Source organism: Tupaia chinensis, unplaced genomic scaffold (genome assembly GCF_000334495.1).
Source record: "Tupaia chinensis unplaced genomic scaffold, TupChi_1.0 Scaffold000026_1, whole genome shotgun sequence".
NCBI lineage: Eukaryota > Metazoa > Chordata > Mammalia > Scandentia > Tupaiidae > Tupaia > Tupaia belangeri.
This window is the reverse complement of record NW_006159456.1, coordinates 1,082,343-1,096,155: the sequence shown is the minus strand read 5'-3', so window position 1 is coordinate 1,096,155 and position 13,813 is coordinate 1,082,343. Positions and strand designations below refer to the sequence as shown.

General features: G+C 38.0%; 1 non-coding gene across 1 annotated transcript; it reads right to left on the bottom strand.

Moving 5' to 3' along the window:
- Positions 1-3,559: 3,559 nt before the first annotated feature.
- On the bottom strand, positions 3,560-3,662 carry LOC114007393 (U6 spliceosomal RNA). Its single transcript, XR_003549031.1, has one exon. It is a non-coding gene; the product is annotated as a U6 spliceosomal RNA (small nuclear RNA).
- Positions 3,663-13,813: the final 10,151 nt, after the last annotated feature.

Here is a 13,813-nt window from a genome sequence, read left to right as displayed (position 1 = left end):
TGCCCAAGATCCCGAGAGGAGGATGGAGGAGAAGGGACTGCGGCGTGGCCATCCCCTCTGGGGGGTGATTTCTCGTTCTGTCTCTCTGGCAAGCCCATGTGCTCTATAGCAAAAACCTCTCCAAAAAAAAAAAGAAAAGAAAAGAAAAAGAAAAGATTCTAGGACCAGCAAATGGTACAGAGGTTAAGGCAGCTAGATCTCACATACCTGGCTATGTGGTTTGAGTACTGGACCTAGCAGCCTGAAAATCATGCCGTGTATGTGTATGTGTGCCCCAAATTCCAAGAGAATGAAGGAGAAAAGACTGTAGCATAGCCACTGGGTGATTTCTCACTTCCTTTCTCTCTCTCCCCCCTTCTCTCTGTTTCACTCTCCAGCAAGCACATGTGGCCTATAGCAAAAACAAAAAAAGAATATTATAAAAATTCCATAGAGAGGGCAGAAAAGAGATGAGAGCTTACATTAAAAAAAATAAATGAAAATTGCATCAGACTTCCCAACTTGAACAACACTGGAAGTTAGAAGACTACCAAGCAATGCCTTTAATATTCTGAAAGAAATATCTTTTCCAACCTAGAACCCTGTGCATGTTCAAACTTATCAATCAAGGTAAGCATAACACCAGGGCCAGCAGGTGGTGTGGAGGACGAGGAGCTGGATTCCCACAGGGCTAACCATGGTTCATGTCCCAGACTAAGTGCCTGAAAAATCACACTATGTGGGGCTGGCAGGTGGCATGGTGGTTAAGGGTACTGGACTCCCACATGGCTGATTATGGTTCGAGTCACCAAGCTGGCAGCTTGCTTTCTCACTTTCTCTCCCCCTCTCTCTCTCTCTCTCACACACACACACACACACACACACACACACACACACACACAGAGAGAGAGAGAGAGAGAGATAGAGAGGGAGGAAAAGTGAGAGATCACCCCCCAGAGAGATGGCCACACCACAATCCCTTCTCTTCCATCGTCCTCCTGGGATTTGGGGCGCACATGAGAGCACACACACACACACACACATGCTCCTGGTGTGATTTTCAAACTATCGTGTCTGGGACTTGAACTGTGGTCAGCCATCTAAGAGTCTAGCACCTTAACCACCATACCACCTGTTGGCCTCCAGACAAGTACAGTTTTAAGTCACCCAATTTATGGTACCTTGTTTGGGTATCCTAGGAAACTAATACAAATGCTCAGCCTATTACAATGTAAACCTTTGTTCACTGAGAATCCAGTACTGATTCTTCTTTTTTTTTTTGGAGAGATTTTCACTGTAGGGCGCGTGCGCTTGCCAGACAGACAGAGAGAGACATAGAGACAGAAAGCGAGAAATCACCCCCCAGGGGGGATGGTCACGCTGCAATCCCTTCTCCTCCATTCTCCTCTCGGGATCTTGGGCACGCATGCACACGCGCCCGGCGTGAGTTTTAAGCCACCGGGTCCGGGACACGAACCGCGGTCGACTACGTGGGAGTCCAGCGACATAGCCATTACGCTAACTGCTGGTTCCCCTGATTCTTCTTAATAATGATTGACAATGTTTCCACTTACGTAATTTTTAAAGATGCTCTTTTCAGTTCATTCAACTAGGTTATCTTCTCGTTTAAGCCCTCACACTTCACATGAAAGCCTCTCTTCCAGTTGTTTCTGCTTGTTTCAGTCTGAAAGTCAGCTCTCTAAACCTTCTTTACAAGTGGACTTGGTTTCACTGAACTGGGGGTGGGGTGGGATGGGGTGGGGCTTGAAACTACTGTTTTTAGAGTTTTATGTCATCCTGTGTTTCTGGTTTTCTCCCTCATTTTGCTGGTACATCATCCAGTAATTTCCTAGTCAAGAACCCTGAGTTAACTCTGTATTTGTCAAGTTCATTTGCTCTCAAAAGACTCTGCCTTTTATACAGATCATAATTTATATCCTGCTGTAAGCTTGTTTTGCAGATCACGCATTGGAAAGTATTCTTTCACCAAGGGGTTGCCTACTGTAGTTGGATTGTAAACTTGTGAAAGAAAAAATGCTTCCAGTGCTGAGCACCGTGCTCTGTGCATCAGAGCTCAGTAATGTGTAAATGAATGAATGAGAGTTGTGAGCACTTGGGCAGGGTGAGTGGAGGTAAATGGCTTCTATTTCCTTGTTTGCTTATTTTAAAGGGTAGAAAGGGTAGTATTCCAGGAGAATGAGATGAAATATTCCTTTGTTCAATGGCTTTCTCTCAGGCCTCAGAGGTGATTTCAGCCACCAAAATACGTAGGAATTTTTCTTTTCCTACCAAAAGATATGACAGGTTATCTGATTCTTAAAACACTGTTTTAAAAAGTAGCTATCCCAAGTAGGTTGAATTTGGAAGATGTTTTGTTTATCTAGTGCGTGGATCAGTGGCAGTCGGCAAAGTCAATATAAAAGAAGATGAGGATCCCTTATCTGGCTGGAATTTAATTGAAAATAAACAAGAAGATGGCTACTCTTTTAGGATGCATAACCTCTTACAGAAATCTAATTTCCTTTCAAGAAAGAAGATATAAAACCTTTTCAGATTCCAATGTATTAAGGCTATTCTGCATCACTTTATTATTCCCAAGGGTGTTTCTCCCACCCTCGACCTTCGGTTCTGTTTTGTCAAGCAATTTTTCTTCAACACATGAGTTCCATTAGCTGATTCAGTTACATCCTGCCCAATATCTCTATCTAGTTAATTTTGACAACACCATGAGTTGGAACTCTAAACCAACAATTCCAAAAATAGTTTCTTTAAAAACAAAGATGCAATCGCAAATAGATTGGGTTGAAAAAGTCTCTGGATAATGTCTTAGAAGGTTCTATTTTTTAAAAAAAAAAAAAAAAAAAAAAAAAAAAAAAACAAACACAATGAGCAAATTCATCATACCAGAGGTCTCAAGAAGTAAAACCACAAAAATGCATTTATCTCTTGTACTTAATGTAAATTCTTAGCATGTAGACTTCATTTAGGTCTATCTTTATTGTTCATCTTGCCTGTCTTAGGAACGTTGGACTTACATGGCAGGTTCCCAAAGGACACTTTTCTCATTTCGTATCATCATACAAGTGATAAGTGATAGTGTTGTCTGAGCTGGGCCTTTCAATTAGAGAAGGTTCTGTAGAAATTTGTGAAACGATATAGATTTTTTGTGATCATTTTAAAGGCATTTTGAAGAATCCTCCTTTCATTCTCTCTGAGAAATGATTATGGACATTTACCCATTTATAGCACTTTTGCTGCGCAAGAGGTATTGCACTGTGCATTTAACTTGTAGTGTATCATTTAGTCTTGGTTATAAGCCTATGAGGTTAAACGGTTGTTTTACTTTTTAAATTTTTATTATTTATATTACATTTAATCACATATATCTTTACAGTGTATAACATTTCTTTTTCCAGCATGACTACCACGCATATCAGTCAAGTCAAAGATGTTACTATCCACATCATTATCAGCAAATAGGTTTTTGTTTTTTTCCAGATTATTATTATTATTTTATTCTTATTTTTTTAAACATTCACTTGCTATACATCACTAAAGAGAACTTACTTAACATGAAATAAAAAATATAGAACGCTTCATGAATTTGCATAACATCCTTGCACAGGGGCATGTTAATCTCTGTATTGTTCCAATTTTAGTATAAATGCTGTCAAAGTGAGCATTATTGTTTTACTTTTTAAAATATGTAGTAGAGGCCGACTGGTGTCTCAGCAGTAATACAATTGGATCCACATGGGAATGGTCCCAGGCTCTCATCTTGGGACTTCCTTAAGCATGAGGGGCACATGTGTCCTATATTACGGGCCAGCTGTCACTTGGGGTAGATCGCATGATGATCCTATTGGGAGTGCCGGTGTGTGTGTGTGTGTGTGTGTGTGTGTGTGTGTGTGTGAGTGTGTGTCTGTCTCTTATAACAGAAATAAATAAATCTCTGAAAAAAATGTAAAAATAAAATATAGTAGTGGTGGAATGGAAGGTTTTTTTTTTTTTTTATTAAAATCCTGGAGTTAGGGTACAGCAAGGCAATAATGAGACTAAATCAAGAATAGATGCCATCACATAAAACAGGGAGTTTGAACTCCTGTTCCTAATACTGTACATATTAATAAAACTGGCTTCTAACCCTCTCTGTAATATTCTTCTAAATCTGGCCCTTTGTATTTTTGAGAAAATCTTTTTCCTCAGTTCTTCCATTTTTTTTTTTGATACACATCTTTCACCATCTATATCCTCCCTCATTGTTGAATAAATTTTGATTGTACAAGGCAAGAGATTCTTCAATATGAAACCAAACGAAAGCCAAAATTATGTTTTTTAAGTTGTCACTAAACTCCTCAGCCAACAAAAGCACATGCATCACATGTATAATCTCAGCAAAGAATCCTATTTATTTCTCTAAAATTAATCTAGTCTTTAAAAAATAACTATCATACAAAAAAGTGTTTAAAACATCTTTTTATTTCATTTTTCTTCCTTACAAACTTGCTATTTATACAATAATAATGCTGCTTTATATTCCAATGAGGATGTATGTGGTAGAGACCAGACAAAGGGAAGGCCAGAAAAAGAAATTGGGATCACAGTGTGTAGAATGTTAAGTCACATGACTAGACATTTGCTGACTAGAAAGGCAGTTAGCAGAAAATATGAATAGCTATTGTAAATCCAATTCATGAGGAAAGAGATGATTTACCTCTCTTACTTAATATTTCTTCTCCAATCTTATTAAGAGTTACTGAGAATATAAGTGGACCGCCTCACTTAATTCAATAGGTATATTCTTGAAAAATAAACAGTAAATATAACTGGCCAATTAAAAATTTGTGTGGGGAAATTTTTGCATTAGACAAAGTTTAAGGAACCAGCAGAAGGAGTCATAGTTAAGTTGCTGGACTCCCATGTAATTAATCGTGGTTTGAGTCATGAACACGGTGGCTTAAAACTCATGCCAGGTGCTCGTGTGTGCATGCCCAAATTTCTGAGAGGAGAATGGAGGAGAAGGAATTGCAGTATGGCTATCCCCCTGGGGAGTGATTTCTCACTTTCTGTCTCTCTTTCTCTGTCTCTCTGTTGGGTGCATGCACCCTATAGCAAAAATCTCTCTTAAGAAAAAAAAAAGAAAAAAGTGTTTAAAAGGAAAATGGTGCAGGTATAGCATTATTTGATCTCAAAATAACTTATATTTATAAGAGAAATATTTCCTTCCAAAAAAGAATGTGGGAGAAATTATTGGTTGTCCATAAAAATAGAAATGGACTATTCCAGACTCCCTTGCAGGGAGGTCTGGATTATGTCTGAGTCTGGTCGATGGACTGAGAAGTGTTGTGTGCTACTTTGGTCCTACTGATAGAAACCTCCCACGTTCAGCCTTCTTGCTCTCTCTTTCCCCTCTGCTGGCTGCAAACAGAGGACAATGATGTCTGACATCATGGAGAAGTTACACTATTGAGGAGCTTAAGTCCTTGAAGAATTTGAAGAAAGCCGACTCACTACATGGAACCACCTAGTGAACTCTAGTAATCTCTACTGCGTGTATTTGTTCAATTTTCAATGCAGTTGGTCTACTTTAAGTGAGAGAGTACAAATTCACCCCTTTTCTAGCCATCTGGTTTTAAAACCTCTGTCATTTTTAAAATGCTTTCTTTGAGTATTATTTACATTGTTTACTTCCTTTATGTTCCCATTGCTACGCCCATTCAGGCCTTTACCTCCCATACTGATGTATTAAAGGATGCCTCCAAGTTATTTCTGTGTCTTAAGTTTCTCTAATCTACTCCATCCTGCATCCTACCAACACATTAAACATTGTTTTATCATTTCACATGGAGGACAAAACTCTTCAAATACTCCCTATTGCCAATAGGACAAAAAAATCTAAAACCCTCAGTAGAATATTCTCTTCCTAGAGCCAATTTGTTTCGTACTTTTCTCTAATGGAATCTTCCTGATACAGCCAATATTTTCTATATATGCTAGACTCTTTTTCATAACCAACTATTTGTTCATACATTTCAATTCCAATTAGAATACTATTTTCCTTTTCTCACTTCTGAAAGTCATATCTATTATTTGCTTCTCTCAACTTCGGTCTTATTTATGGGTCCTTTAAGCACACTTTCCTGGAAAGATATTTCCAACCACCTAAACTCCTAGAGAACCCATTGTTTATACTGCTTCTTGTATAATTATAAGATACTTCCTTGGCTTATTAATTACTTTTTCCTTTATTGTGAAAAAGAATTCAGTATTTAAAGTAGAACATTTTTTTTCCTCTAAAGTATGCCTCATACAATTTAACATAAGTTATTAGTGACCTATGTTTTCAATTCACAAGCATAGATATTTTCTCATGGCATACTCATAACTAGCTTCACAATTCTATTATTCACTCAGAGTTTCTTTTTACTTGAGTACTCTAGACTTCGGAGTTGAGTCTAGACCACCTCTCTAATTTACAGTAGTCAATCTAGCAACTCTCAACTTCAAATAGAAAGATTGGGAATAGATTATTTCCTGTGTTTCAAATCTAATTTATCCATAATATTTATGGTTATATACCCTTTGTTATGTGGGAGTAACAGTAGAATTCCATCTACCTAAGGAGTTTCCCTTTTCCAGAATTGTAGACATAAGGACTAAAGACTTGTCTTCCTTCTACCCTCAAATTCATGTATTTAAAATCCTAAACTCCACTGGGATGGTATTAGGAGGTAGGGCCTTTATTTGAAAGGTAATTAAATCATGAAGGTGAAGCTGTTATGAATAGGATTAATGTCCTTATAAAAGAGATCCAGAAGGCTCCTCTAGCCTTCTCTCTGCCACTTGAAGATACAACAGAAAGTTGGCCACCTATAACCTGAAGAAGGCCCCATCAGACACTGAAACTGCTGAGGTCTTGATCTGGGACTTTCCAGTCTCCAGAACTATGAGAAATACATGTTTGGGGAACCAGCAGTTAGCGTAATGGCTATGTTGCTGGACTCTCACTTAGTCGACCGTGGTTCACATCCCAGACCCGGTGGCTTAAACCTCACGCCGGGTGCGTGTGCGTGCGTGCCCAAGATCCCGCGAGGAGAATGGAGGAGAAGGGATTGCGGTGGGACCATCCCCTCTGGGGGGTAATTTCTCGCTTTCTGTCTCTATGTCTCTCTCTGTCTGTCTGGCAAGCGCACACGCCCTATAGCGAAAATCCTCTCCAAAAAAAAAAAAAAAAAAAAAAAAAAAAAAAAAAAAAAAAAAAAAAAAAAAAAAAGAAATACATGTTTGTGGCTTAAGCCACCCATCTACAGTAGTTTCTTAAAGCAGCCCAGTTGTTTTCCTAAAATTAATGAAGTCAGCTTCAAAGGTGAATTTTCATCTATTTTTGTAGAGATGAATGCTATTATGTTTTTCAATGAACATTTTGTACAAATGAAACAAATCTCTTATATCCATAGAACAGCAGTTGTACTAACACTTATACATACTTAAACTCATTTCAGTCTAATGTTTACTATTTATTTACTACTTTACATTTATTGTTATTGCATGCATCAGACCTACTGCTTGTTAATCACTTGTTGTGTTTTTGATAAGGTTATAATAGTGTCTCTACTTTTATTATAACCCCTTATAGTGAATACTGTTAGACAGTTACTCAATAGCCATTTTTTATTTGGACAGAAAATATGCCCAAATCCAGACAAAACATCACTATTTCTCTGAGTCATCAGAAGGATCTCTTCATTTTCTTGCTACCCTAGACTCCTTTCTAGTGATAGGTATCTGTGTATCAGAGTACTGGCTGAGAAGACAACAGAAATTGCTAAGCATTTCTAAAAACCAGTTTTGATTTGCTGATAAAGGGAGCAAACACATTTGTCTCCTTTGTCCTTTTTCATTGCCCTGGATAGGCTATGATAGCTGGAATTGCAGTGACCATTTTGCAATGTGAAACAATATTATTAAGGACAGATTAGAAAAACTGCAGAGATGTCAGCATTGTACCCTTGAGTTCATGCCCATAGCCATCCACCTCTAGACTCAGTAATAGATTTCAGGTACTGCTTTAGGATCATTCACATTTTATATTACTTACAGCTAAACACACTGATACTGATTCACTATATAAGAGGAATGTCTCTATCTCCTTTTACTGATGAGAAAATATGGATTCAAAGAATGCTTCATGATAGTTTTTTTTTTTTTAGAATTACTTATTTAATTTTACTTTTTCGTTTATTTATTTTAATTTAATCAGAAAAAACACACACACACAGAGAGGGAAAGTGAGAAAGCAAGCCACCAGGTCTAGGACTCGAACCATGCTCAGCCATGTAGGAGTGTCCATCACCTTAACCACCACACTGCCTGCTGACCCCAGTAAGTGCTGGCTTTTTAAATTTAGGATAGAGATGCATACATCTGCTAGATTCTGGGCATTGTAATCAATTACTGGGTACGAATAAGATAATCTCTACAAACATGGATGACAAAATCTAAATGTAGCATAGGATTTTATAATAAAAAATTATTTTAATTTCATTCTTCTTTACATTTTATAAATCTAAAAAAATCATAACATTTATTTCAGCTCAAAATTTACAAGAGTCCAATCTCTGAGGAAAAAGAAACTGAGTGTTTCTAAATGTACGCAGAGCCTGCTCAGAAAACAGTCATTCACCTGTGTTCAGGTGCTAAGCTCATTGACCTAATTAGTGGTGCATGCAGTCTACACAGAATTAATGGGAGCGGTGGAGTTCTTTGATTTCAGTGGGTATATACCTGAGCTATAGGGATAAATTTGCAGCAATCCTGTGGAATTTGTTTTGCTAAGCAATTGTGCCAAACATGGTGGCTCACATTTTGCTCTCAGTTTCAAAGCTTCACTTTCTTCAGACCAGCAGTTAGCATAATGGCTATGTCGCTGGACTCCCATGTAGTCAACTGTGGTTCAAGTCTCGGACCCAGTGGCTTAAACTCACACTGGGTGTGTGTGTGTGCATGCCCAAGATCCCGAGAGGAGAATGGAGGAGAAGGGATTGAGATGTGGCCATCTGCCCTGGGGGATGATTTCTTGCTTCCTGTCTCTATGGCGAGCATGCATGCCCTATAGAAAAAACAAAAACCCCAAAAAACAAAAAAACAAAACAAAACAAAACTCCAAAAAAAAGCTTCACTTTCTTGAATAGGAGTCAAACTGTCACATGACTTTTTAGCAAATTAAAAAGAAGAGCTCTTGGTCTTAGTGCAGAGAAAATGGTTTCCTTTATAACAAGTTATTTCCCTTTTTAAAAGGTGGACGTCTGCCTGATGTTTACATGCTTCTGTCAATTTTTTTTTTTTTTTTTTCAAAAAGAACTCTCACAACTCAGGCTTATTGGATTGCAGCTGGCACTTGAAGGGGATGCTCAGAGCTGGCTAATGTCAGCAGCCGTAGAGGACTGTCAGGAAAAACAGGCTGAAGAGACACTGTTTTATTATAAGTAGACTTGCGAGGCAGACCAAATATCTCTGACTACCTTAAATGTGACCCTTCTGAGTGCTTCCATATTTAGGGGTTATTAGAAAGGATTGAAGCAAGTGACCTGTAATGAGGAAGGAATCAGGGCAGGCTCTGAACCTCCTCAGAGGTACTGTAATGAACTGGCTTTGGAAGGTCTTTGATGCTGCCTTCCACACTGTATATGAGCTTTCCGCTCAGTCATTTCCTCTGCACTTTGGGAGCACAGCATGAAGTCTGCTATTAGAAACAAGGTTTATTGCTACCTTGCAAACATTTATTGGGTAATATCTAAAACATGGTGTCAAATTATAGTAATGTGCTATTCCGGGAACCTTTTGGAGAATTTTAGTGTTCCAGAAAATGGCTCTTTGAGAATTCTTCTGTTTCAGAAATGAAAAGTAGCTATATATATATATATATATATACATACACATACATACACATATATATGTATAACAATATAAAATATGCTCCTATCTCCTTTGATTAAATAGTAGAGATATACCATTTTTGTTTTAAGAGAAGCATCTATTCCTAAGATAGATCACTCTTGAGAATGATCTAGAATTTTTAAGGAATGTGCCTCAGAGAGTGAATATCCAGGCTTGCCATTTACCTGGAGATCTTATTAGCCTGTATTTATGCTTGGTGATGGATATGACACACATTTAAATCCCCAAGAGAATTTATTTCATATTATTATCTACTCAACCAATTTTAAGCTTCTCTAGTTCACAAGAAAGTAGCCCAATATGACCTCCTTATATACTTTATTTAATCTGGTAAAAGGAGAATCTACCTTTAGTTGTTATGATGGAAATATCTATGGTGGTGCCTAACTGTGGCTGTGGAAATCCTCTTTTTTCACTTGTAGTCTCTGGGAAATGATGTATATAGGGGAGTACTCAGGAAATGTTTATTGATTGAAAAGATGTTTAAACAGATGAATAAAAAGTGGAAGATACCATAAGCCTAGGTACTTTTGTCCTGTTCAATGTTCAAAGACTATCAGTTGGAAGGTTGTTTTGTTGGTTTGTTTTAATTGCCAGAAGGCATGTGCGCTTTGTCTCGTAGAGACACAGAGTGGGAGAAAAAAACCTCCTAATGGGATATTGGCATGCCACGATCGCTGCTCTGACACTTTTTCATCCTGTCAGGATTTGGGACACATATGCACATTTGCCACCAGGTATGCATCCAAGCTTTCCTAGCTGGGATTTGATCTGCCGTCAGTCATGTGACATCTGGCCCCCTTAACCACTAGGCAATGGGGTTAGCCCAGGCAGTTGTTTTTCATAAATATTTATAAAGTACTGGATAAAGTGAGGAAAAAGACATGGTATCAAGGAAGATTCAATTGAGTTGGGATAAATAAATAATGATACATACGTATAAAGCAAATGTTGTCCCAATCACTTTGTATCTACTAGCCCTTTGACCTTCTAGATAGATCTCTTTGTTTCCTTAATGAAAATGGCTTTCTAGTCCTACAGCTGTGCTTGCTTTGACTCACTCCTGCCATCCTTTCCCTCACCCCACACTGTATCTGCCATAGCCCTACCTGCCTCCTGTCTCTTCATTATTTCCTCTCCTGTTTTATCCTCCTGGCTTCAGAGTCTCAATTTTCCTTTAGATCCCAACTCCTAGCTGTGGTTTCAGCGCCCTCTCTCTCTCTCTCTCTTTTTTTTTTTAAATACTTTTCTAGTGCCCTATTAAAAATTTATTTTTCAGGATCAACATATTGTAAAACTGCAGAAATGTTTATTACTGTGGACATTATTATTCTATACTCCATCACCTAAGAGAAAATAAGTGACCATCTGACTATCTTCTAGGACCAAAATATTTAACATGAAGAATAAGACAGTAATCACCCTATTTACAAAATGTGGCATAGTTTAAAGGCTTACATTATTTGAAACTCCTTAAAGGGGGGATTAATGATTTGGGCACCAGTTATATAACTCAACTGAAGTGCTATGGACTAAATTTTTTTCCCCCCAAATTCCTATGTTGATGTCCTAACCCTCAATATAATGTTATTTGGATAGGTATTCTGGTTCAGATGAATGAGGTCATGAGAATGGGACTCTCAGGTGGGATTATAAAAAGAGACACTAGGGATCTTGCATTCTCTCTTCTCTCTCTCTCTCCCATATGAGGACACAGCCAGAAGGCAGTTGTCTACCAAACCAGGAAGAGAGCCCTCACCAGAAACCAACCACACTAGTACTTGTATCTTGGACTTCTAGCCTCCAGAACTGTGAGGAAATAAGTATCTACTGTTTAACCCATCCGATTTATGGCATTTTGTTTTTGCAGCCTCAGCTGACCAAGACATACATCTAAACAGAGCCCATTCAAGGTAATTCCTGATTGAATAAAGGATCATATTTCAACATGGCTCATTGGAAGCCCTCACTTCATGGGTGAGAATCCAAGACTGAGGATTCAATTTTGGAATTAGAAACAAAGGAATTAATTTAGCAGCCTTCCAGCAACCTCGTGCCTCCAGTCCTGCTCCTTTCAACTCTTTTCCATGCATAACATCTAGAGGTGATTTTTAGAAAGGAAAATGTGGATGATGTATATTATTGTTTTCCTCGAACTCCCCATCTGGTATCTTTTTGCTCTAAAGCACAGACTGCTACTGTAATCAATTCATCTGCAACACCTTTTCCCTCTGGGCCTTTGCATAGACTATTTACTCCTCATGTAATCATTAATCCCCACTCCTCCCTCTCTTACACTTTTTTTTCAAATAATTACTTTTTTATTTAATTTTATTTATTTATTCATTTATTCTTAATTTGAGCAGAGAAAGACACACACACACAGAGAGAGAGAGAGAGAGAGAGAGAGAGAGAGAGAGAGAGAGAGAGAGGGAAACTGAGAAAGCAAGCCACCAGGTCCAGGACTCGAACCATGCTCGGTCATGTGGGAGTGTCCAGCACCTTAGCTGTCTTACACCTTTTAATGAGTAAATTTTATTCATCCTGCAGAATTCAATCAGGACATCACATTTTTTTTTTAGCGAGGAGGCCTCCCCTTCTCTCATCAAAACTGGAAAGGTGTCTGTCTGTCCTTTGTGATCCTACCATGTTCTAGATTTCCCCTTTCTACCATGTTCTAGACTTCCCCTTTCTACCATGTTCTAGACTTCCCCTTTAGGTCTCTGTGTTGGAAGTGACTGTTTTATTATCTGTGTCTAATACTATGTGATAAACTCTTAGATGGCAAGGACTATTTATTTCTCTTCTTTGTATACTTAAAGCTTAACTAATAACTGGCATATGTGTATACTCGTGTGTTCACTGAGAAAATAATTGAGCAAGTCACTTACTTTCCAGGTCTTTTTGACTACTATAATGCTAGGACTTGTAGTTACTGCCCAAAATTGATTCCTACATCTGAGGATTATCTCTCTCTACTTTGCATAACTTCAATCCATCATCCTTGAGTCTAGTTTTTCTCTGGGTTTTAGATATATACTCATGTGAAGAGCTCTTCATTTTTGATGGTATCAGATAGGAAAGGAATAATTCTAAGGAATGTCTTTCATTCCTCTGACACTATTCTTCATTCTCAGGACATGATAACCCAGAACAGTTTTTTTTTTTTTTTTTTTCTCTTCTCAAAATTAAGTGAGGTTAATGTGAATTGACTATCTAGATTGCTTTATATCCAGACTACATTAATATGAATTCTAAGAACAGGAAACATCTCTTGGTGCTTTTTAATTTTACCAAGTAGTGCACAATACATAGCAAAACAAACAAAAAACCCCTGCAGGTTTAGTTTAGTCTTTTTTTTTTTTTTAAGTTTATTTCTTTCACCAGAGAGAGAGAGAGAGAGAGAGAGAGAGAGAGAGTAAGACAAGTGCTTATTAGCAGAGTCTCATACCATGATCTGCTCTGCAGCCTTCCCAGCCAACCAGGGTTACTGATGGGTGTGCCCAGCATGTCCCGTTTGACAAACGGACAATACACGTGATCTTCCTTATGGACCCGACACCACTGGAGTGGTATGTTACCACTGAGTGGCTAAGCTGGCCCTCCTTGGCCTTTTCTGTTGCCTCCTGATAGGGTTTTCTATTGAATAATACTGTGGCATTTAAGATAATTAAGCTATTTTAAAAACCATGTTAGTAGAAACTTAACAGAACTCAACCTACAGGTCCAAAATTGACTGATTTGACTTTAATATTTATGAAAATTTGTTATCTTTTCATGGGAAGGCTTATCTTTTGGTGTGAAGGCTTATCTTATGGGAAAATGTGAATTTGGAAAACCAGTCATGTTTAAAGAGACTTATTCTATTAATAGTTTC